Source organism: Ranitomeya variabilis, chromosome 6 (assembly GCF_051348905.1).
Source record: "Ranitomeya variabilis isolate aRanVar5 chromosome 6, aRanVar5.hap1, whole genome shotgun sequence".
In the NCBI taxonomy this organism is placed as follows: domain Eukaryota; kingdom Metazoa; phylum Chordata; class Amphibia; order Anura; family Dendrobatidae; genus Ranitomeya; species Ranitomeya variabilis.
The window spans coordinates 132,475,949-132,502,086 of record NC_135237.1 but is presented as its reverse complement, the minus strand read 5'-3'; the positions used below and the strand labels follow the sequence as shown (position 1 = coordinate 132,502,086).

The window sequence follows — 26,138 nt, the reverse complement described above, 5'->3', positions numbered from 1 at the left end:
TTTGTATTAAGGCCATAAGAGGTGGTACAATGAGTTCCTCCTGCTCTGTACTTTGTACTTTATTTATGTCAAATGTAAGATTCATAATTTATCATTTAATGCAATAAATATATATTAAAATAATTACATATATCCCACAGCAAAGTCCAAATTTTTAAAAGATCACTCATAAGTTTATTCTGGACTGTGCAATGTCCAATGATATTCAATGACTATTTAAAAAGTTACTGAATTTAAAGCACCACTCCAGCTTTTTTTATTGCAGTGTTGGAGTGGTGCCACTAATGTAAGTTGCTGTTATGTGCAATTGCAGAGAGACCAAGCAATACTGGCTTCAGACCAGCCAAAAGTGCAGCCACAGGCGCACTTGGCGCAAGCTGACTCAGCTAAGCAAGCCTTAAATGGCTGGCATATTCTTCACCCAGCTCCCAGTAAATGGGACGGGGACTTGTAATGAGCAGGAGCCTAGTCGACACTAGGTAGATTCCTCTGCAAGAATCCCTGAGAGTGTAGCATGAAGGGAAAGGGAAATAAACCCTAAGACCAAACCTGAAAGAGAGCAACCAATACTGTCAGCTATACTGACCCCCACAACACATAAGAACTGTAATAAACAGCAAAGACCTGGACTGGTAACGGCGTTAAATAGCCCACCTGATGCTGAAAGAAATGATCAGGTGTTGAATACCTCCCAATCATCCCCAGACAGCCAGTCCCACTGCTGCCTAGTACGAGACACAGCAGTGTCCTGCATTGCTCTTCAACTAGGGAACACAGCATCCCATGTTTCCCGGGCAGTGAAATTTGTGATAGATATGGTGTCCCTCGTCCTCCCACATCCTACTACTCCGGAACGCAATGCCTGCAGTAGTGTAGTACAAGAGCCAATCCATTCCCAGGTGGAAGCATAGAATCACAATTGCTAACAGTTCCCTGATCCTAGTTTTATATTTACCAGCCGTTGTCTTCAGCTCTTCCTGGCACTCCTCCGTTCCCACACTGCCATCTTGTGACCACAACTTCTGACTGACTGGAAGGTAACACTCACAAGCTCTCAATGTAAGGCTATGATCGCCTTATTCTGGCCTCGTATTAACCGTCAGAGACTTAAATTGATAATTGACTTCTGGATCGCCCAGCAATCACTGGAACCATCCGACAAGTCGCAAACTGCTGGAGATCGGAGCAGCGCTAATAAAAGATGAAGATGGCAGCTGTAAGTATAAGACTAGTGATCAAGTATATTTCTCATAGTTCTTCTTTCTTCTCAACCCTCTTCCATGTCAAATGCTTCTTAGTTTTATGTTATTTAGGACTTAGAATTCCTAAGCCAGCTGTACACCTTAGAAAGTTGACTATTGGGCCAGCTGTTATTTCTCCTGACACCCTGTATGCAAAAACATTTAAGGTGTTTAGAGTTTAGGTGTTTTCAGTGGGGAGAGAGGCGAAAGCGGTCAGACACATCTGCTCCTGCACAGCAAAAGGATCTGTCCACATTAATTGGTGAACTAATACTACAGATATCAGTGGCTTCAGCTGATTTTAATATGTATGGGGTCTTTAAGAAGACAGTTGCCTTCTCCGGTATGCAGCGCCATTTCTATCTAATGAGTGAAGTCACCACTAGAGTTGAGCGACTTTTACTTTTTTCGGATCAAGTCGGGTTTCACGAAATGAAATCGGTGAAGGTGAAATTGGCTGATTATTGCGTAAAGTCGGGGGCCGACTGAAACACGAAACTCAATGCAAGTCAATGGGGAATCAAAGTCGGCAGTGAGTGGAGAACAGGAAAACACCTACAGTGCCCATTTTAATGCCAAAAACATCAATTCTTATTACTGAAGCTTGTCAATCTTAATTTACTTTATAATAATAGTTAGGCATTGAAAACTGGGGGTCATTTCACTAAAGTTGTGGGGGGGTAGGGCTGGCTCAAGATTTTCGTGGGCCCAGGAAATGCGGAATACGTCATGGCGGTGGAGCAGGGAGAGGTAAGTATTTCAACTTTGCAAGTGCTGTGATCCTGAGCAAGCAGGGGGGGCCCACTCGTTGGCATTGGCACTGGCACAGGGCCCCTCATAGTACGGTGGTGTGTTTGACGGCGGTGGTGCCTCCCACCGGCAGAGACACTTTTGCGTACTATGAGGGGCCCTGTGCCAGTGATGTCGCCAACGAGTATGCCCCCCCACCTGATGAAGGAACCTGCACTTTTATCTGCACCTTCCTCTTTGTCCCCGTGTAAGGTGGTATAGTATGCGGGAAGGGGAACCTGACTTTCAGCAGGGTCAGATTCTGGCTGTGTAGAGTGCAAGGGGAATGTAGTGGTCTGGGTCAATGTACCAGCAGACTCATCTAGCAGTGGCTGGGCAATGGGCAGGATGAGGAGGAAACACAGATATAGGCCCAAATAATAAAGTAGGCTAAATGCAGTTCAAAATTGGTAACAGGACTAAACTGGCGGCATTGCTTTGTTCAGCGGAGGACAACTGTAAGAGCGGCAGACACAGTTAGTAGGCCCAAATAATAAAGTAGGCTAAATGTCTGCCAAAAAATTGTTCATAAATAAACAGGTGGCATAGCTAGGTACAGGGGTGGGCTCCTCTGCTGAGTAGCAGACAGTGGTAGTAGGCGCAAAGTATTAACTGGTCTAAATGGAGGCCAGGGCCCCTGTATATTTAACTATCATCTATAATTTCAACAAATTTGTATTGCCAGTGCCATTGAAGGATTTAACAGCACAGACTACACAGTGGTGGAGCAGGGAGAGGTAAGTATTGCAAGTGGTAGAGCACTGTTCGAGCTGGGGGGAACACTCTCTTGTGGGCAGCGGTACTGGCACAGGGCCCCTCATATTACGACGGTGTGTCTGACATTGTTTGTGCACCACCACCGTCAGAGACACTTTATTGTACTATGAGGGACCCTGTGCCAGTGCCGTCGCCCAAGAGTTGGCACACCCACCTGTCCAGGCAAACGGCACTCGCACGGGTGCTTGCGCCAGGTGGTGACCGTGGCCCTGTGGGGGGAGTCAGCCCATTTAGGGAGGTATAAAAATGGCCTATGGTGGACATTCAGCAGCTGCAAATGGAGGAATTGAAGCAGTCAGTAAGAGGAGGCCAAAAGCAAGACATTTTTCAGGCAAGCTACGTGTCAGCAGGGGAAGGTGGGGCCAAATAATTTGAAATCCATGATTGGTTCATTTTAATGAAGGTTAGATCATCAACATTTCGGGTAGCCAGATGTGTCCTTTTTTCAGTCAGTATTGAACCAGCAGCACCGAAGACTCTTTCGGATAGCACACTAGCAGCAGGGCAAGCGAGCTCCTGTAATGCATATTCTGTCAATTCAGGCCAGGTGTCTATTTTAGATGCCCAGTAATCAAAGGGGAATGACCTGTGAGGGAGAACATCGATGAGGGAGGAAAAGTAGTTCGTAACCATACTGGAAAAATGCTGTCTCCTGTCACTTTGAATTGATGCAGCAGTACCTGTCGTGTCAGCGGTCATTGCAAAATCACTCCACAACCTGGTCATAAAACCCCTCTGTCCAACGCCACTTTGGATTTGTGCACATCTAACACCTCTGCCATGTTGCCCCCTACGGCTTGTGTGAGAACCATCACCGCCGCTGTGTGCTGGGAATGCCTGAACCAAACGGTCTACAAGAGTTGCTTGTTTGGTAGCCAATATTTGCTCAAGGTTCTCATGTGGAATGTATTTTGTAATTTTCCTTTATATCGTGGATCCAGGAGGCAGGCCAACCAGTAATCGTCATCGGTCATCATTTTGATAATGCGGGGGTCCCTTTTTAGGATACGCAAGGCATACTCAGCCATGTGGGCTGTTGTGAATTCCATTCTTGGGCTCCCTCCGGTGGTTGTAAGTATCACTTTTGTGAATTCTGCTCTTGGGCTCCCTCCTGTGGTTTTGAGTGGTATAGCTGCTTCTTGGATTTAGCATTAGCAGCTGCTCCCACTGATCGTCTTTCTGGCTCGGCTATTTTAGTCCAGCCTTAGGCCTCAATCAATGCCAGTTGTCAATTGTTCCTGCTTGGAGCCACTGCTCTTTTGGATTTCCCTGACACTCTGTCCAGTTCAGCAAAGATAAGTCCTTGCTTGTCCTTTTGCAGTCCATTTGTTGTGGACTTTATTGTTCAGCACATTCTATGTTTTGCTCATTTGTCCAGCTTATCAGTATGGATCTATTTAGCTAAGCTGGAAGCTCTGGGCTGCAGATTTTGCCCTCCACACCTTTAGTCAGGTGTGGAGATTTTTGCATATCTCTGCGGTGGACTTTTTCTAGTTTTTATTACTGACCGCACAGTGTTCTTTCCTTACTATGTATATAGCTAGAAGTGGCCTCCTTTGCTAAATCTTGTTTCATACTGCGTATGTCATTTCCTTCTCCTCTCACAGTCAATATTTGTGGGGGACTATCCTATCCTTTGGGGATTTTCTCTGAGGCAAGATAGCTTTCCTGTTTCTACCTTTAGGGGTAGCTAGTTCTCCGGCTGTGACGAGGTGTCCAGGGAGTGACAGGAACATCCCACGGCTACTTCTAGTGTTGTGTTAAGATCAGGAACTGCGGTCTGTATAGTTACCACCTGCTCAGAGCTAGTCGCATGTCGCTCCTAAATTACCAGTCCATAACAGTGGGCCAATGTTCCAGGTGTCAATTCATTGCTTGTGCTGGGTTGAGGAGCACTTTCTTGCAAATCAACATCACTTGTGTCCCGCAAAAACCCTGTACCTGACCCTGCAACACCACCAGTTTCTATTGCCCCCTGAGAAGCATCCTCCTCCCATAAATATTCATCCCCATCATCCTCCTCCTTCCCCTCTTCGTCCGCCACCTCATCCAGGAAAGTTCCCTGAGCAGACAATGGCTGACTGTCATCAAGGTTTCCCTCCTCCTCGGCTGCAGATGCCTGCTCCTTAATGTGCATCAAACTTTGCATCAGCAGACGCATTAGTGGGATGCTCATGCTTATGATGGCGTCATCTGCACTTACCAGCCGTGTGCATTCCTCAAAAAACTGAAGGACTTGACAGAGGTCTTGTAGCTTCGACCACTGCACACCAGACAACTCCATGTCTGCCATCCAAGTGCCTGCCTGTGTATGTGTATCCTCCCACAAATAAATTACAGCACACCTCTGTTCGCACAGCCTCTGAGCATGTGCAGTGTGGAGTTCCACCTTGTTGCAACGTCAATTATTAGGCAGTGCTGGGGAAGATTCAGCGATCGCCGATGGTTCAGCATACGGCTGAAGTGTACGGGTGACCGGCGGATGTGCGAGCAAAGTCTTCGCACCTTCAGGAGCAGGGCTGGTAACCCCGGATAATTTTTCAGGAAGCACTGCACCACCAGGTTCAAGGTGTGAGCCAGGCAAGGTATGTGTTTCAGTTCTGAAAGGGCTATGGCAGCCATAAAATTCCTTCCATTATCACTGACTACCTTGCCTGCCTCAAGATGTACACTGCCCAGCCATGACTGAGTTTCTTGCTGCAAGTACTCGGCCAGTACTTCCGTGGTATGTCTGTTGTCGCCCAAACACTTCATTTGTAAAACAGCCTGCTGACACTTACCACTAGCTGTTCGATAATGGGACACCTCGTGTGCAACACTGGCAGCTGCGGATGGAGTGGTCGTGCGACGGCGCTCTGTGGACGAGCTTTCGCTTCTGGAGGAGGAGGAGGGGTGGCGAATGCCTACAGCCAATTGTTTCCTAGACCGTGGGCTAGGCAGAACTGTCCCACTATGGCTGTCCCCAGTGGCCCCTGCATCCACCACATTAACCCAGTGCGCCGTGATGGACACATAACGTCCCTGGCCATGCCTACTGGTCCTTGCATCTTTTGTGAGGTGCACCTTTCCACTGACTGATTGCCTCAGTGCATGGACAATGTGGTCATTGACATGCTAGTGGAGGGCTGGGATGGCTTTTCTTGCAAAGAAGTGACGACTGGGTAGGTCATAGCGTGGTACTGCGTAGGCCATCAGGTCTTTGAAAGCTTCGCTTTCAACCAACCGGTAGGGCATCATCTTTAACGAGATTAGTATAGCAATGTGGGCTTTCAAACCCTGTGTATGCGGATGAGAGGATGAGTACTTTCTTTTCCTAACTAGAGTCTCTTGTAGGGTGAGCTGGACTGGAGAGCTGCATATGGTGGAAGTAGCGGTGGTGGTGATGGTGGACATGGGGGATTGAGAGAGGGTTGGTGATGGTATTCTTGATGTTGGCCTACATACAGTGTTTCCTACCAATAACCTTGTGATCCCCTGACTGTTTGGGCCTTGCGACGATACCTCCACATTTGCTGCTGGTGGTGTCCTAACCGGTGGGCTTACAGTGAGGGATGCAATGTAGCGTTGCTGACTACCTTCATTCTGAGCAGGTGCACCAACGGTACGTGACGTTTGGTAGTTAGTCCAGGCTTGCAAGTGCATGCTGGTTAAATGACTACGCATGCACGTTGTATTTAAATTTTGAAGATTCTTCCCTCTACTAAAGGTCTTTGAGCATTTCTTACAGATAACTTTTGACTCATCATTCGGATCTTGGTTAAAAAATTGCCACACTGCACTCTTCCTACTATCGAATACCTTTTCAGGCATTGCACGCTGTGCTACTTTCACCGGATGGCCACGCTGTCCTAAAACTGTTTTTGACACACATTTTTGGCCTGATACGGGCCTGCCAGATGACAGCTGTTGTGATGTAGATGGCTGCTGTGGATCATCCTCCTCCGCTTCTGAGCTACTGGCAGCGGCACCCTCTTCCCCCAATGGCTGCCAATCGGGGTCAACAACTGGGTCATCTATCACCTCCTCTTCAATGTCATGTGCACCTTCCTCTGTGTCACCGTGTAAGGTGCTATAGCGTTCGGGAAGGGGCACCACAGTCTCATCAGGGTTAGATTCTGGCTCTGTACACTGCGAGGGCAATGTAGTGATCTGAGTCAATGGAACAGCATAATAATCTAGCTGTGGCTGTGCATCAGTGCACTCCATGTCCGATTCATCTTGTAATGGGTAGTTAACAATTTACCTTTCTAACCCAGGCATGGTATGTGTAAAGAGCTCCATGGAGTAACCTGTAGTGTCGCCTGACGCATCCTTCACTTTTGGTTTGGGTGAAGGACACAAGGAAATGTCTTGTTCCTGACCGGGAGCATCCACTGACGACTTGCTGCTTTTATATTTGGAATTTTCTGAAGAGGAGGCGAAAGAGCTAGAGGCGGAGTTAGCAAGGAAAGCCAAAACTTTTTCCTGTTGCTCCGGTTTTAAAAGCGGTTTTCCTACTCCAAAATAAGGGAGCCTTCGAGGCCTTGTGTAGCCAGACGATGATGCTGGCTCAACACCTCCAGCCTTAGGTGCTATTTTGCTTTTCCCACTACCACCAGATGCTCCACCACCACCACCACCATCAGTACCAGCTGGCAACGACCACCCATGGCCTCTTCCACCAGACTTCCTCATTTTTGGGAAAATCTAACCAAAATAACAACCGTTATATGGTACTGTAAAACAAGGTAGAAGGTGTATATAAACTTGTTGAGAATTTAAATCTCCCTTTTTTTTGGGAGACTGCACCAAAACTCAGGCACAGTGTATAACACAACACAATGTAAGTGGCAGAACGTGGCTGGCTGATATACGACAAACTAACAGAACTGATGTATATCCACTTTGAGACAATTTGAATCTCCCTTTTTTGGGGGGGAGGCTGCACCAAAACTCAGGCCCAGTGTATAACACAACACAATGTAAATGGCAGAACGTGGCTGGCTGATATACGACAAACTAACAGAACTGACGTATATCCACTTTGTGACAATTTGAATCTCCCTTTTTTGGGGGGGAGACTGCACCAAAACTCAGGCCCAGTGTATAACACAACACAATGTAAGTGGCAGAACGTGGCTGGCTGATATACGACAAACTAACAGAACTGACATATATCCACTTTGTGACAATTTGAATCTCCCTTTTTTGGGGGGGAGACTGCACCAAAACTCAGGCCCAGTGTATAACACAACACAATGTAAGTGGCAGAACGTGGCTGGAAGATATATGAAAAACTCCAAGGACTGTAGTACAATTTCAATCTCCCTACAATGATCTCAGGACAAGTATGGCAGCAATACAAAGGTCTGCTGCACACAAAAGTGTGGACAAACAAACAAGATAACTGTGCAGAAAGGAGCAACAGGAATTTTTCTTTTAAAAAAGCAGTTGGTTTGCACAGCAGCGTGCAAACAGCAATGCAGCTATCAGGGAGCCTTATAAGGCAGCCTAATAAGCTACAGAGCTGATGCACAGAAATAAACCCTCCACTGTCCCTGCAAAAAAAAGGTGGTGTTGGACAGTGGAAATCGCTACAGCACAAGCAGTTTGGGGGTTAATCTTCCCTCCCTAACTATATCCCTTCTGATGAAGCTGCAGCAACCTGTCCCTATGCTGAGATCGGCAGAAGTAAGATGGTGGTCGGCGTGCACGCCCCTTTATACCCCCTGTGACGTCGCAGAAAGCAAGCCAATCACTGTCATGCCCTTCTCTAAGATGGTGGGGACCGAGACCTATGTCATCACGCTGCCCACACTCTTCATCCTCCTTCATTGGCTGAAAAATGGCGCTGAACGTGTCATACGAAACGCGACTTTGGCGCGAAGATCGCCGACCTCATGGCCGATCCCACACTAGGATCGGATCGGGTTTCTTGAAACCCGACTTTGCCAAAAGTCGGCAATTTTTGAATTTGTCTGATCTGTTTCGCTCAACCCTAGTCACCACTCTTCAGACTCTACAGATCATTCTAAGTATTATGTGTGAGTCGAGTCTCTTTTTACAAGATAAGCTTTTTCCTGTGCTCTATAAGCTTACATTGTAAAAGCCGCTTCACGCCACATCACGCAGAGTGGGGAGTAACCCAGAGAGTCTGCAGAGCAGTGACGTCACTCAGAAGAGGATCGGATTTGCTCTAGATCCCGGAGAGAGCAGTGGTAGGTGAGCAGATTAATACATTAACTATACACTACTTACACATATACACGGACTTATTGAAAAAAAGTCAATCGGAATACTTCTTTATAAGTTTTTCATGGGTCCTATATAAAGTGGTTTCAAATTGTAATCAGGCAAGGGATCTACATTACAATGCCTACAAGAAAAAATATCTACCTTAACAGCTCTATGATTTATCATGTAACAACTTTGCAATGGATTTATTTCTGAAAAGTTGCATAATTAGAAGCCAAAAGTGAAAAAAAACATGAGATGTGGCCTCATGCTTATAGTTTCTTTTTCACCAAATAATTAACGTGATACATCTAATTTCAAACATTATCCAGACCATCCTTTCTCTGCCATGTTTTACCAAGGCTTTTTGTAATGCTTGTGACCCTTATACAATATATTTATATTTAGTGACCCTTCCCATAAATCAGACTCTAGAATTTCTAAATTCTCTTCATAACACTGCCAAATCATTTAGTTATTTGTCAAAGAGTGATTAAAGGGCTGTCACTAAAATTGGTTCAACATGTTAAAGAAAAAATAATCTGAATATATGCTAACTATAAATGAATAACACCAAGGATTAGATACACCGCAGCGATGGCCAAACAGTAGGTGTTGACATCTATATTTGCTTGATGCGTCAGTTTTCACTGAACTATAGTAACTTGATTAATGAATCATTTAAGGGAATATCTTGTCAGAAAATTGCCTATTGTTTAAATCAGGTTTGTGTGTTACATGTATTTAAAAATACATCTTTATAAAAAACTAAATTAGTAATCTTGCAATTTTCGCACAGTGAACTGGGACTATTACATACTCAAATTTCCTGACTTTTCAGGAAAAGTTTACAGCAGTCTCATTATCAGCAGAGCTGATACCCCAGAGGTGCGGCCACAGAGCTTCTGGACATCCCTTTCGATTGATTTGTGGCTGTAAGTAAACATTATATATTTTGAATGTTTGCATTGGATGCACATGTTGCCAATTTTTTACCTCTTTTTATATGCTCAGTTTAAGGCCACTTTCACATGTTCAATATTTGGTCAGTATTTTACATCAGTATTTGTAAGCTAAAACCAGGAGTGGGTGATAAATACAGAAGTGGTGCATATGTTTCTATTATAGATTTTCCTCTGATTGTTGATCTCCGGACTTAAGCTTACAAATACTGATGTAAAATACTGACCAAATACCAAATGTGTGAACGTGGCCTTAGGCTACTACAAAGGATTTACTTGCATTAATGCATTTGCACATTAGCCTGATCCTGAACATTGAAATGAAGATTTCTGCATGCACATGTTGGTAATCATTTTAATGGGCTCCCTTCATATGCGCAGCTTAAGGTCAGTGTCCCACCTGCAACTGCAATGCAAGAAATCTGCGCGTGTCTCTCGCCTCAATAACCGCACTGCTGCTGGCGGTTCAGACCGGAGCGTTCAGCTGCATAGAAATACATGCAGCCACACACTCCGGTCCCAAGTGCCATCGGCAGTGCCAGGTATTGAGGTGAGAGACTCGCGCGAGTTTCTTGCATTACAGTTGCAAGTGGGACACCAGACTAAGGCTATTATACAGGACTATTTGGTACGAATGTTTGCACTTGCACTTTAGCCTGATCCTGAGCATTGAATTGAATATTTCTATATGTCCAACCTTTTATAAATTTACATGTATATATTTCCACATAAGCCTCTGTTTAGCTTAGCGATTCCTTTCTTATTTTTAATTGAATTTTATAACTAATCTTCAATAAAATTTGCATTTTTAATTATTGTGAGCATATGTCTATTCATAACCTTTGGTTGTTCTCCTTGGGTAGTGTTTTGATACTTTGAGGTTCTTCCTATAATCCGGGAAATTTGCTTTCTTTCATTAGCTAAAAAACATGTTCATACCTAATACCATTTACCATGCAACCAGTTAGCTATTTATGTGAAAACAAACGGTGTCCATAAGCATGCTTTTTTCTGACCCAATCTCTACGACCACAAAGTCCAAAATGTGAAATTATTTGAAATATATTTCTTTTCCTCCATTTAAAACAAGATGTAGACATAGAAAATATACAAAATAATGTCACCTTTTTCCAAAAAGATAAAGTTTTGAATGATGGGTTGCTAGCTACTAAACATAAGTCTGACTGCAGACTTGTACCCCAGGGCTGGACAACCCCTTCAATGTGATAAATACTTGTTCTGCTGCAAAATCAAGTCAAAGTAATTGTTTAAAAAATAAAATTTTAACAACCACAGTGGCTACCATCTGCTATGGTTTTTGCCACAACTCTAGTTTTACGCTTTTTCTCACATGCACAATTCTTACAAACAAGCATTTCATAGTATGTTGAAGTCACCAGCTGGGATATTACATTTCAAAGCAATATACTGTATATTCCATCCCACAAACAGAATAAGCCAAACAACATTGTGTGATAATGCATTGATCAATGAAACTTGTCGTAAAATGGTTATTTATATTAATTAATGGCAGGATTGTAAAAAGACATTTCATCATATATAAAATACATGACAAATAATGAGCCCAGCCTAGGTTTCACCATCATCGCCTTCACACACATATATACAGTGGGGCAAAAAAGTATTTAGTCATTCAGCAATAGTGCAAGTTCCACCACTTAAAAAGATGAGAGGCGTCTGTAATTTACATCATAGGTAGACCTCAACTATGGGAGACAAACTGAGAAAAAAAAATCCAGAAAATCACATTGTCTGTTTTTTTATCATTTTATTTGCATATTATGGTGGAAAATAAGTATTTGGTCAGAAACAAACAATCAAGATTTCTGGCTCTCACAGACCTGTAACTTCTTCTTTAAGAGTCTCCTCTTTCCTCCACTCATTACCTGTAGTAATGGCACCTGTTTAAACTTGTTATCAGTATAAAAAGACACCTGTGCACACCTTCAAACAGTCTGACTCCAAACTCCACTATGGTGAAGACCAAAGAGCTGTCAAAGGACACCAGAAACAAAATTGTAGCCCTGCACCAGGCTGGGAAGACTGAATCTGAAATAGCCAACCAGCTTGGAGTGAAGAAATCAACAGTGGGAGCAATAATTAGAAAATGGAAGACATTCAAGACCACTGATAATCTCCCTCGATCTGGGGCTCCACGCAAAATCCCACCCCGTGGGGTCAGAATGATCACAAGAACGGTGAGCAAAAATCCCAGAACCACGCGGGGGGACCTAGTGAATGAACTGCAGAGAGCTGGGACCAATGTAACAAGGCCTACCATAAGTAACACACTACGCCACCATGGACTCAGATCCTGCAGTGCCAGACGTGTCCCACTGCTTAAGCCAGTACATGTCCGGGCCCATCTGAAGTTTGCTAGAGAGCATTTGGATGATCCAGAGGAGTTTTGGGAGAATGTCCTATGGTCTTATGAAACCAAACTGGAACTGTTTGGTAGAAACACAACTTGTCGTGTTTGGAGGAAAAAGAATACTGAGTTGCATCCATCAAACACCATACCTACTGTAAAGCATGGTGGTGGAAACATCATGCTTTGGGGCTGTTTCTCTGCAAAGGGGCCAGGACGACTGATCCGGGTACATGAAAGAATGAATGGGGCCATGTATCGTGATATTTTGAGTGCAAACCTCCTTCCATCAGCAAGGGCATTGAAGATGAAACGTGGCTGGGTCTTTCAACATGACAATGATCCAAAGCACACCGCCAGGGTAACGAAGGAGTGGCTTCGTAAGAAGCATTTCAAGGTCCTGGAGTGGCCTAGCCAGTCTCCAGATCTCAACCCTATAGAAAACCTTTGGAGGGAGTTGAAAGTCCGTGTTGCCAAGCGAAAAGCCAAAAACATCACTGCTCTAGAGGAGATCTGCATGGAGGAATGGGCCAACATACCAACAACAGTGTGTGGCAACCTTGTGAAGACTTACAGAAAACGTTTGACCTCTTTCATTGCCAACAAAGGAAATATTCCAAAGTATTGAGATGAAATTTTGTTTCTGACCAAATACTTATTTTCCACCATAATATGCAAATAAAATGATAAAAAAACAGACAATGTGATTTTTCTGGATTTTTTTTTCTCAGTTTGTCTCCCATAGTTGAGGTCTACCTATGATGTAAATTACAGACGCCTCTCATCTTTTTAAGTGGTGGAACTTGCACTATTGCTGAATGACTAAATACATTTTTGTCCCACTGTATATATATATATTTATACAGTGTGAAAAATAACTTTTCGATACACTGCCAATTTTGCAAGTTTTCCCACCTACAAAGAATGACAAGGTCTGTAATTTTTATCGTAGGTGCACTTCAACTGTGAGAGACAGAATCTAAAAATAAAATCACATTGCATGATTTTTACATAATTAATTTGCATTTTATTGCATGAAATAACTATTTGAGACAATAGAAAAATAGAACTTAATATTTAGTACAGAAACATTTGTCAGAGGTCAAACGTTTCCTCTAGTTCTTGACCAAGTTTGCACTCACTGCAGGGAGTTTGGCCTATTCCTCCATACAGATCTGTTCCAGATCTTTCAGGTTTGGGGGTTGTCACTGGGCAACATTAAGTTTCAGCTCTCTCCAAAGATTTTCTATTGGATTCATGTCTGCCACTCCAGGACCTTGAAAAGCTTCTCACGGAGTCACGCCTTAGTTGCCCTGGCTGTGTGTATCGGATCATTGTCATGCTGGAAGACCCAACCATGACCCATCTTCAATGCTCTGTGAAAGATCGGCTCTGCAGGAGACGCTCTTTCACACGCGGGACTTAGTTTGTTGGTTCAAAACAAAAAGGTGGTTTATTAAAAGAAAGTTAATAAACCGTCATGCTTACAAAATATAGCAGCCTCTTCCAGGTAAACAAAGGTATCACAGAACAAAATGAAAACTAACAAGTCCATATAACAGTCTTTTAAATTTGAGTATTTTCTTCTCTGTTTCCAGCAGAGTCTGAGCAACACATGCAAGGACTCCTCACCTTGCAAATCACACAGACCAGGTAAGAAAGCCCTAGCTGCCTTAAATCAGAACATCCAAGACCTGGACTGGAGTTAAGTGAGCAGCCGATCTCACCAAGCTCTTTCAGCGGCTCATAAATCCCAGATCCATAACCCGGGCTCATTAAAACACCTTTCAGCACTAAGTGTGCTGGGACCTGCTTGTCAGGGTCCTACATCACCAAGGCTTGATACCTTGGGGACACATATCTCCCATCCCCAACTGTCCAGCTGCCACCTAACATATCTCCCCCTCTGCCTAAAGCAAGGGGGCTTGGCACATTCTGCCAACATACAATATACTCTTGATAGGGCATCTACATTCCCATGCTGTTTCCCAGGCCTATGCTCCACCCAGGTACGGACTGGGGCTGAAATTCAGTCCTGCCATTGGAAATCACACAGGCCCATGCTGTCCCTGTCCCCATGAACCAGATGGGATATATTACTAATATTACCCTGGATGGAGGAAAGGAAGATTTTCTACAAGACCAATATTTCTCATGATACCTGTGGCCTGCTGGGGCAGCGACTTTGTGCTCTGTCACAACTCTTAACAGAATTCGTATTTTCAAGACACCTATTCTGTTAACATTGTAGCAGACAAGGCGGCCCATGACCAGACAGACCCTTCTGGCATTTGCCAGAATTGCCAGATGGCCAGTCCTGCCCTGACTCCACCTGAAAACTGAAATATTTTAGGGTTAGGAACCACCTAGTTAATTGGGCATTGTTTCCCTTCTTCTCTCGCATCCACCTTAGTGGGACATAGTCTGACACTAACCTGAACCTTCTATCAACCTAATACCTCAGAGTGTCCAATGCCAATTTGATTGCTAAACATTCTTTTTCCATTATGGAGTAGTTCTAACATGTGGACAGCTTCTGACTGAGGTACATTACAGCATGTTCTTCTCAGTTAATCTCCTGGGACAAAATTACTCCCAGCCTGACATTCGATGCATCCGTCTAGACCAATAACTCTTTGGAGAAGTTGGGTACCACCAAAACTGGCTGTTTACCGAGGACCAGTTTCAGTTCTTGAAAGGCCGCCTCACCTTTGGGGAACACTTAGCCATAGTAGACTTTGTCCCTTTCAGAAGATCTGTCAGTGGGGCTGCTATCATGGCAAAATTAGGTACAAGTCTTCTAGTAGCACACAATACCTAGAAATGCCTTGACCTTCTTTTTCAAGAGGTGCTGTGGCCAGCTCTGGATCGCTTCAACGTTATTTATTTGAGGTTTTATACTACCTCTACCTCAAGTATAAACACTAGATAAATGTCCTGGACATCAGTAGCAAGGACCAAAAACTCCAAATAACATGTTCACAACAATGGGTGGATATAAACAAACCACAACTGAGTATAATCCTAAAGGTTAATTTTATTGCAAAAATCAAGAGCCATAATTAACAGGAACAATAAAATAAGAACCACTGGAAACCAATGTACAGGACACAAAATGCCCAAGTCAATAATAACAATTATAATATAAGTAGTTAATCAATGCCATATAAAGTGCATAGAACAACAGGCTAGACACACTGTCTGTGCAACTGTTTTTGTAGCTGGATGATCACAAATTAATAGAATGCAAAGTGCATAGTGCATAAAAGGCCCGGAAGGACCATAAAAGTGCAAAAAGACAAGCTAGAAATCAAGGCATGATATACTTACTAAATGGAAGAGACCTGGGTGCTGGTAACAAATTGGTCCCTGCCGCCCCAACGCACGTTTCGTCGAGACTTCCTCAGGAGGCTTGCATTGGGGGGGGTTCCAACTATTTAGGCAAAGTCTGGCCAATAGAAATAAAGAAATCCTGATTGCAAATAGCAAATCAGTCCATATCAAAGACGCACATCCGTACTGAAGCCCAGTGATATCCGGAATTGATGGCGCATGTGCCGCCGCCATGGCAACCAAAAGGGCCATCACAGGAGCGGTTGTGGAGCGCAAACACCCAGAGCCGTCATGGAGACGGAGTCTGCGTGCCGCGAGCCTAGTGCCGCCCACATAATGATCCGGCGCCACAGAAGCGGCGCATGCGCACACCGGACACACAAGGACTTAGCCGGAGAAATAACACATAACTAAGGTGAATGAGTGCTGACACTGTAAAGTGACAATGTGCTAATAGTGACAAATATCGTAAGGCATATGTAAACATATACCGGCATTTTATCCTATTACAGGTAAATATATAAACAAAAATACGAACATAGCATAATATTGTGAGCAACATAAATAGATAAAACAAAACCATGAAACCTATAGATAGTCATGGGACAATAGTGCGAGCCGAATGTCATAAGGACATACAGCTGTTTATAAATATGAGGAAATATAAAGATGTACAATATAAAAGGGGAACACGTACATATATATACTAAGCACACATATATGTGCCTAGCAACAGTGACAACATATATATAAAAAAATAATACAAAAAGAACATTAATTGCATAGGACAACAGTGCAGAAGTGAAGGAGTCCAAAAAAGTTTCCCTCCGGCATTAATACCACAATATTCTCCGAGGAGACCAATGGAAATTCAATATACAAGGCAGGACGTGCGTAACATAAATCTGAAGGCCAGAACTAAAATATTAAAAAAAGAGAGAATTATGAACATAAAATAACAAACACACACAATAAATCTGAAATAAAAAAAACCCACCCCCATAAAAAACGTGTGAGATGTCATCACAAGAAAGAACCAAAACCAAACCCCTCATTCAGGCCACCGGGGGTAACTGTATTAAGTCGATAGATCCAACGGCTCTCTGCCCTAGCCAGGGCTCTGAATAAGTCACCACCCCGTGGACCCAAGGACACCTGATCAATGGCCTTAATTTTGAGTTTACTGGCATTACATTCATGATGCAAGAAAAAATGGCGAGGCAAGGTTTTTAATGAACTCACATCTTTGGATGTTTTGGCCTTCTCTATATCACGCACATGTTCCCTTGTCCTGATCTTAAGCTCACGGGTAGTCATCCCGATATACACCTTGTTACATGGGCACTGTGCGTGATAGATTACCCCCTTGGAGGCACATGTAAGTCTATGACGAATTTTAAAACAACGACCACCCTGGGGGTTAGAAAAATCTTTGCTCTTAACATGGTTCTGACAGCCCTTACAAAACGTACATGGAAAAAAGCCATGTACAGAATCAGTTGCTCCTTTCGTTTTTTCTTTATCTGGAGAATAATGGCTTCGAACTAATAAGTCACGAAGGTTGTCAGATCTCTTAGCCGTAATTGACAGACCGCAAAATTCCCCAATGTTTGGTAACAATTCCAACAAACTCCTTCCACTGACTGTTAAATGGAGTAATGAGTCTCACCTGCGTGTCTTCTTTAGCTTTAGATGGGGTCTGATACAAGAGATCATTGCGAGATGTTAAGCACGCTCTTTTATAGCCCCGACGAATTTGTCGATGGCTATAGCCACGTTCTCTGAAGCGACAATAAAGATCGTGAGCCTGATTTTGAAACTTTTCCTGATTAGAACAGATACGTTTAATACGCAGATGTTGTCCGATTGGAATACCATTAATGGTGGACTGGCGGTGTGACGAGCTCGCATGTAGTAAGGTATTAGTAGCAGTAGGTTTCCGATATACATTAGTGATCTTCCAGCTACAAAAACAGTTGCACAGACAGTGTGTCTAGCCTGTTGTTCTATGCACTTTATATGGCATTGATTAACTACTTATATTATAATTGTTATTATTGACTTGGTGTGCTGGGCATTTTGTGTCCTGTACATTGGTTTCCAGTGGTTCTTATTTTATTGTTCCTGTTAATTATGGCTCTTGATTTTTGTAATAAAATTAACCTTTAGGATTATACTCAGTTGTGGTTTGTTTATATCCACCCATTGTTGTGTACCTCTACCTCAAGTATGGCCTGAACTTTGCCAAGATGACATCCCCAGTCCTGCCTGAATATGACGATGTTATCTAGGTAGGCCACTGCCTACTTTTTGTGGGGTGCTAAGATCCAGTCCATGGCTCTCTGGAAAGTGTCCGGAGCTCCCTACAACACAAACGGCATCCTGGCAGACTGATAACATCCATCTGGCATTAAGAAGGCTGTCTTCTCCTTGGCCTCTTTGGACAGGGGAATTTGCCAGCATCCTTAAATGAGGTCCAGGGTGGTGATATATTGAGCTGATCCTAACCTCACAATAAGCTCATCTAGCATAGACTTTGGGTAGGTGTCAAACTTTGAGACCTCATTGAGCTTCCTGTAGTCTTTACAGAACAACAATTTCCCATCTGGTTTTGGTACCAACACTATGGGACTGAACCAACCACTCTTGGACTCCTCAATGAACCCTATATTCAGCATCCGCTTCACCACTTTCAAGATTACCTCCCTGCGGGCCTCTGTAATCTGATACAGCTTCAGATTGATGCAAACATCCAACAGAGAACAGTAGAGGACTTATTACTCGGCTGTGACTCAGATCTCTCTTGGGACTTTAGATGCCCCCCAGTGCAGATTTAGTCCCCCTCTTTTGAGAGCTATCCCCTCTTTGGGAACTCCAGAAAGGTGACCTTACCCCAGCTTGACTACCCAGGGAACCCTCCATGGCCTGGTACCTCTCCAATAGGCCTACCAGGTCATCTGCATTTTGGAGATGACCCTGGGTGACCCAGAACTGAATCAGCTTTGGCAGAAAGTGGATAAACCAATCCATAACCACTCTACTGACCATCTGGGCTGGGGAACAAGTATATGGTTGCAGACACTTCTGTACCAGTTGCAGAAAGTCAAACATTTGTGACTAGGGAGGTTTATCACTGTGAAAGTCCCAGAGATGGACCCGTTGTGCCCTGAGTGCCAGGGTTACACCCAGCTGAGCCAAGATCTCAGCTGTAAGTTTGTCATATTCTTTGGCGTCTTGTAAGGCCAAATCAAAGTATGCCTTCTGTGGCTGTCTGGTTAGAACAAAATATAGCAGGCCAGGTAAACAAAGGTATCCCAGAACAAAATGGAAAATAACAAGTCCATATAATGCACAGGCTTAGCCATTTAAATGTGAGTCTTTTCCTCCCAGACTCCAGCAGGGTCTGAGCAGCACATGCAAGACCTCCTCGCATTGCAAAACACACAGACCAGGTAAGACAGCCCTAGCTGCCTTAAATCAGACCATCCAAGAGCTGACTGGAGCTAAGTGAGCAGCCGATCCCACACAGCTTTCAGTGGCTTGTAAAATCTGGATCCATAATCCGGGCTCATTAAAACAACTCAGTGTGAGGGAGCCTGTTTCTCCGGGTCTTACATCACCAAGGCTTGGTACCTTGGTGACAAATACCTCCCATCCCCGACCTGTCCAGCTGCCACCTTACAGCTCTTATTGAGGGAAGGAGGTCCCCTTTGCAGGAAAAGACCCCCCCAAAGTATGATATTTCCTCCGCCATGCTTCACGGTTGGGACAGTGTTTTAGGGTTGCACTCCTACTTATTTTTCCTCCAAATACAGCAAGTGGGGTTGATACCAAAAAGTTCTATTTGGTCTCATCTCACCACATGACCTTCTCCCATGCCTCCGCTGGATCATTCAGATGGTCATTGGCGAACGTCAAATAGGCCTGCACATGTACATGCCCTGCAAGATTTTAATCCAGGATGGCGCAGTGTGTTACTAACGGTAATGTTTGAGACTGTGGTCCCAGCTCTCTTTAGGTCATTGACCAGGTCCATCTGTGTAGTTCTGAGCTGATTCCTGATCTTTCTCAGAATCATTCTTATCCCACGAGGTGAGATCTTACATTGAACACCAGACTAAGGAAGATTGACAGTCATCTTGTGTTTTTTCCATTTTCTAGTAATTGTGCCAACAGTTGGTGCCTTCTCACCAAACTGCTTGGCTATTGTTCTGCAACCCATTTCAGCCTTGTGCAGGTCTACAGTTTTAGACAGCTCTTTGGTTTTGGCCATGGTGGAGAGGTTCAAGTGTGGTTGATTGAGTATGTGGACAGGTGTGTGGATAATTGAATTTTACACAAGTAACAAGTTCAAACAGCTGTGTTTAATACAGGTAATTAGTGCAGAGTAGGATGGCTGCTTAAAAAAATAACAGATATATGAGAAGCAGGATTCGCACTGGTTGGTAGGAGATCAAATACTTATTTCATGAAATAAAATACAAAAGAATTCATACAATGTGATTTTCTGTTTTTATTTTTACATTCTGTCTCTCACAGTTGAAGTGTACCTACAATAGAAATTAGAGACCTCTCCATTCTTTGTAGGAGGAAAAACTTGCAAAATCAGTGTATCAAATACTTATATGTACAGAATATATATATATATATATATATATATATATATATATATACACATATATATATACATATATATATATACAGTTGTGTGAAACAGTGTTTGCCTCCTTCCTGATTTCCTATTCTTTTACATGTTTGTCACACTTAAATGCTTCATATCAACAAGTAAATTTAAACATTAGACAAAGATGACACAAAATGCAATTTTTAAATGAAGGTCTTCATTGTTAGGGGAAAAAGAAAACCAAATCTACAAGGCCCGGTGTGAAAAAGTGATTACCCTCTAAACCTAATAACTGGTTGGGTTATCCTTAGCAGCATCAACTATAATCAAGCGTTTGTGATAACTGGCAATGAGTCTTTTACAACACTCTGGAGGAATTTTAGCCTACTCACATTGGAGGGTTTCCGAGCATGTACCACCTTTTTAAGATCATGCCATGGCATCTCAATCAGATTAAGGGCAGGACTTTGACTACTTCACTCCAAAGTCTTTATTTTTTTTAAGCCATTCGGAGGTGGGCTCGCTGGTGGTTTTGGATCATTGTCATTGACTCAGATGCGCTTCAGTTTGAGGTCACGAACAGATGGCTGGACATTCTCCTTCAGGATTTTTTTGGTAGAGAGAAGAATTCATGGCACCATTAACCACAGTAAGTCTTCCAAGTCTTCCAGGCAAAACACATTACTACCATCATATTTTACTGTTGGTATGATGTTCCATTTCTGAAATGCTGTGTTACTTTTACACCAGAAGTTTTGTTAGACCACAGAGATGTTTTCTGGCAAAACTAAGACAAGTCTTTATGTTCTTATTGCTCAGCAGTGGTTTTTGTCTTGGAACTCTGCCATGCAGGCCATTTTTGCCCAGTAACTTTCTTATGATGTAATTATGAACACTGACCTTAACTGAGGCAACTGAGGTCTGCAGTTCTTTGGATGCTGGAGTTTTAAATTTTTAGAAATGGCTTTATAACCTTTTCCAGAGTAATTGAGACTGATAGATCTCAATTACTTTATATCTCTTTTGTTGCAGATCTGGATCTCGGCATAATGTTTAGCTTATGAGGATCTTTTGGTCTACATTACTGTGTCAAGCAGGTGCTATTTAAGTAACTTCTTGATTGAGAACAGTTATAGCAGTAATTAAGCCTAGGTGTGGCTAGGGAATTTGAATTCAGTTTCCCAAATATGTGATAACTGATAAAGCATAGTTAATTTATGTTTTAAGATCACTTTTCACACAGTCAAACACTTTTCCACACAGGGCCCTGTAGGTTTGTGTTTCTTTTTCCTTAAAAATAAAAACCTTCATTTAAAAATGCATTTTGTGTTTACTTGTGTTATCTTTCTCTAATATTTACATTTGTTTGGTGATTTCAAACATTTAAGTGTGACAAACAAGCAAAAGAATAGGAAATCAGGAAAGGGTCAAAGTTTTTCACACAACTGTATGCATAATGTGACAAAGTCGTGGGCAATGTACTAGATGGGAGATATGTAGCACTGAGGTTGTTAGCTTCAGTAATATAAACCTAGGAAGAATCGTCCAGTGCACTAAGTGATAAGAGGGGTTAATCAGCCATGTTTAGTGCTAGAATGATTGAACAGCTGTAGAGTGGTAGGAGTCCAGAGGATAAATACCCAGCTTTCTAGAGCATTTGAGAATTCGTGGGTCTGGAGGTGCAAGCTCTGGAGATGTGCTTTGTTGTTAAGGAAAGCTGGCCATATGGATATTGCAGGTCTCCTGGATTGAACATCCTTTGCCCAACGACATGAAAGCTGACAATTAAACCAGGTTGGCTAACCAGCACTATTGTATGGACTTGTTACATTTTGTTTTACCTTCTGGCAACCAAAGGCTGTATTTACATTTTCTGGTGACGTGGTTTATAAGGATTGTAATAAACTAGGTGGACTTTAAATTTAATTAATTCCGAAGTCTACCTCCTTAAGAAGCCGAGTGAGTCAACCTACCATAGTTGGTGTTAAAAGTGCTGGCAAGATCTTCAGGAAGCAAGTGGGATGACTATTGACAAACCGCATGTCCTGGGTGAAGGTGGCTGTAATGATGGTGCAGCGATCAGACAAAATGTTCAAGCATCTAGTCCAAAGTCATTATCAGCAGCACCATCAATAGATGCAGTAGCAAAAGTTGTACAACAGGAGACAAGTAAGCGACTGATGCAATAGCTCCAGCAACAGCATCAGCAGAGATGACAACAGCAGCAGCAGATTGAATTACTCACAGAGACGATTCTTGGCACTGTGGAAGCTCAGACTCCAATGTCAGCTGATGATTTCTCTGTGCAGAAGGCGGTGAGAAAAGCTGTGCAGAAAGTGACCCCAGGTGACAATATTGAGACCTTTTTAACCTTTTTTGAAAGGGTCGCCGATAGGGAGAAACTACCGCCAGACCAGTGTGCGGAGGTGCTGGCACCATACTTAATAGGGAAGCCACAAAAGGCCTACTATGATTTGGCTTTATAGGACTCCAAAGAATATGAATAATTGAAAACAGAAATTTTGGCGTGCTTGGGGGTGACAATGTCTGTCAGGGTACATCGAGTCCACCGCTGGGCATATCACCATGACAAACCTCCTCGCTCCCAAATGTTTCATCTGCTGCACCTCATCCAAAAGTGGTTTCAGCTGGAACCCTCTACCTCAGCGCAGATGGTAGAGTGAGTTGTAATGGACCGGTTTGTGCACTCCCTGCTGAGTATGATGCAGACTTGGGTTGCCGAGGGTGATCCCCGTAAAGCGTTGACTAGTCGAAAGGTATCAGAGCATCCGAGTTATGGATAAAACTCTCCAATGTTTGTCTAGGGGTCCATGAAAACATTTTACAGCACTCAGATGCCATCTATGATGCTGTTTGCAGATGCTGGTTTTCAGGAAATGTTTGCTAGGAAATTATCACAAAACCTATCAATTTTTTTGCCCATGAGAAAAACTAATGAAATTCTGATGGTTGATGGACTGGACTATATGGTTTGTTTTTTTTATGCAATTTTAATAAAATAGATTGCTTAAAAGTAAAGTTGCAGAAAATAAAATGTATACAAGAGCACCCGATAGCAGCCATGTGGTTTGGCTCTCGGGCATATTTACTTTGGCTACACCCATCACTTCATACAAATAAATGGTTTACATACTTATACACATTGATGGAAACATTTGTTAACACAATATTCAGAAGTCAATGTAATTTCTTTTTCAACACTGCTATACAATTATTAGCTAATCCACTTCACTCTCAGTACACAGCTGTAATGTGTCCCGTCGGGTACATCACTTCCCTTCTGCCTCATACATTATATACTGTATGTGTAAACACTGAGATGGATTTCTCTCTGAACTGTAAATCCGCAGTCACTATGTCATTCTGTTCATGTGTATTCAGACAATGAGGAAGACCACACATTGATATTTATCAGCAAACTCAAAGAATCGGTGTAAATAAACTGTGAGACATTTTTCCATTAAAATGGGGTATCTACTCTAAGTATCTGATGCTTAAAGAGTTTTACCATCACAGAAAGTGAATGTCTATACAAAGAATGTGCAAGGCTCAACACATAAATAAATAAAATATGAATTTTATTTAAACAATTATTTAAAATAGTGAAATGAAAATAAAAAGTCAGACATATAAAATGCATATTTTTATTTACAGTTAGGCCCAGAAATATTTGGACAGTGAAGTACACTAATGAGAAAAAAGGTAACAATGTTAGGAACCTTTGACTTTCAGGCTTTATATCACAGCATCCACTACAACTTCCAATGTGAGATTACCATAATTGTATAGACAATCTTCTTGGCTATCATGCATAAATTTAACTTGCAACTTTTTAGCATATGATTAGTTATGCAGATGTTTGTCATGTCACTATATTATTACTGTTTTTCTCCTGGTAGTGGAAAAATCTTTTTCTTCCTGCATACTAGAAAATGCAACCTGTTCTCACATTGCCTAATAGCTCAGTGTATTATTAGGTTGCTTCCCAAGCAAAAGGTCACTGGTCCGAATTGTAGAGCAGCCATGAAGATTTCCCAAGAAAAGGGAAACAGCATCATTCAGCTCATCATTAGTGGTCTCCCTGTCAAAAAAATTTGCCAAACTGCATCGTTTTATAGACTATCATCTTGGCTATCACATACAAAAATTTGACTTGCAACTAATTAGCATATGATTAGTTATGCTGATTCTTGTCATATCATTGAATTATTACTATTTTGCCCCTAACAATCTCATTTTTAATTTTTATTATTTTGTTAATATTTTGTAAATCCACCTTTGGTTTTCAACACTGCCTGAATCCATCCGGGTATGACCTTCATCAGATTTAAGCATGTCCTTACCGAAATCTGATCCCAGGTCACTTCTTCACGTTCCCAAAGTTGATAATTACTGGTCAACTCATTTGGGTATGTATACAGGTTTTCTTCAACTCTAACCAAAAATGTTTTAATTGAGTTGAGGTCTGAGGACTGTGGGGACCAATCCAGCACCTCTACTTCATTGTCATTGTGTAAGATGCCCAATCGAAGTAGTGGTAGGCAAGCTTCAGTCCCCACTCGCCTTCGCATTCTACAGACATCTTGTGTCCAAGTTCCCGTGTGCTGCTATGTGTGAGGGGACGCTTCTTCTTCTGAGTCCAGGCATCCCTCTTCTGAAACCAGGACAGCAATTAATCCAGGAGACATGAAGTTCATAAAGAAACCAAACGGTTACTTGTGAATAGCAGTATGTACAGCATTTACAGGCAGTAATAGAGAATAAGGCCCAACAGGTTGTCATCTTTCCCACAGGTACCGGATACAACGTCAGTACTGGTTCTCAGTATAGGTGGCATGTCCCTCTCACTCTTTCCTTGCCCTAGAATCTTCTCCACCACTAGCAGTATATCCGGATTGCTATACCTTCTGCCCCATGTAATCTGAGTCCATCTTTCCCTGTAGCTTCACAAGCTGAGTGTGCCCCAGGCCCCCAACATCCATCTCGATGTTGTCCCAGGTCATTAGACAAAATCACTCAGAAGGATATTTTTGGCAATCCACTGCCCCCAGTATTAGGCCCACGCTGTCCTTGGCCTGCTACTTTTCTCACTGCTGTCCACACACTGACTAGTCCTGTCACTGCCTGGACCTGCTACCAACTTTCATTTCCCTGTCCCAAACTAGGCTGGTCACTTAAGTTAACCCTGTCTCAGCTAACTATAACCCCAGTGGGTATCATCCCTTTATCACATACATGAACATCAAGTGTATTTAACCCTTGGAGTGTCAGTTAGCATCCATCAGTTCCCACCACCGCTACAATTGAATCATTTCTTCACTAATCTTGACGTATGCTTTGGGTCTTTCTCCAGTTGGAACACAATGTCGTTCTTTTCATACCCCTAGTACACGAGTGTACAAAGTAACTTGTCTTGAGGGATAGTCACATATAGTTCAGAATTGAGACCACCATCGATCCTGGTCAAGCATCCAACGCCTTTGGCTGTGAAACAGCTCCATAACATCAGGCTTCCTCCACTGAACTTGACAGTTCCTTCAATTTCTAGGGTAAGGCGGCATGTGCAATAGGGGTGTTTATACCAAAAGGGACTGTATAGCATGACATTTTTTGGCTACAGTTTGTACATATGGAAACCTAAGGCTATGTGCACACTTTGCGTGGTCCTCTGCGGGTTCTCCCGCAGCGGATTTGATAAATCTGCAGGGCAAAACCGCTGCGGTTATCCCTGCAGATTTATCGCGGTTTGTTTTGCGGTTTCCGCTGCGGGTTTACTCCTATACTATTGA

General features: G+C 42.9%; 1 protein-coding gene across 1 annotated transcript in view; it reads right to left on the bottom strand.

Moving 5' to 3' along the window:
* Positions 1-26,138, bottom strand: part of LOC143783231 (collagen alpha-4(VI) chain-like) — a 307,945-nt gene that overhangs the window by 234,773 nt on the left and 47,034 nt on the right. The window lies entirely within an intron of this gene.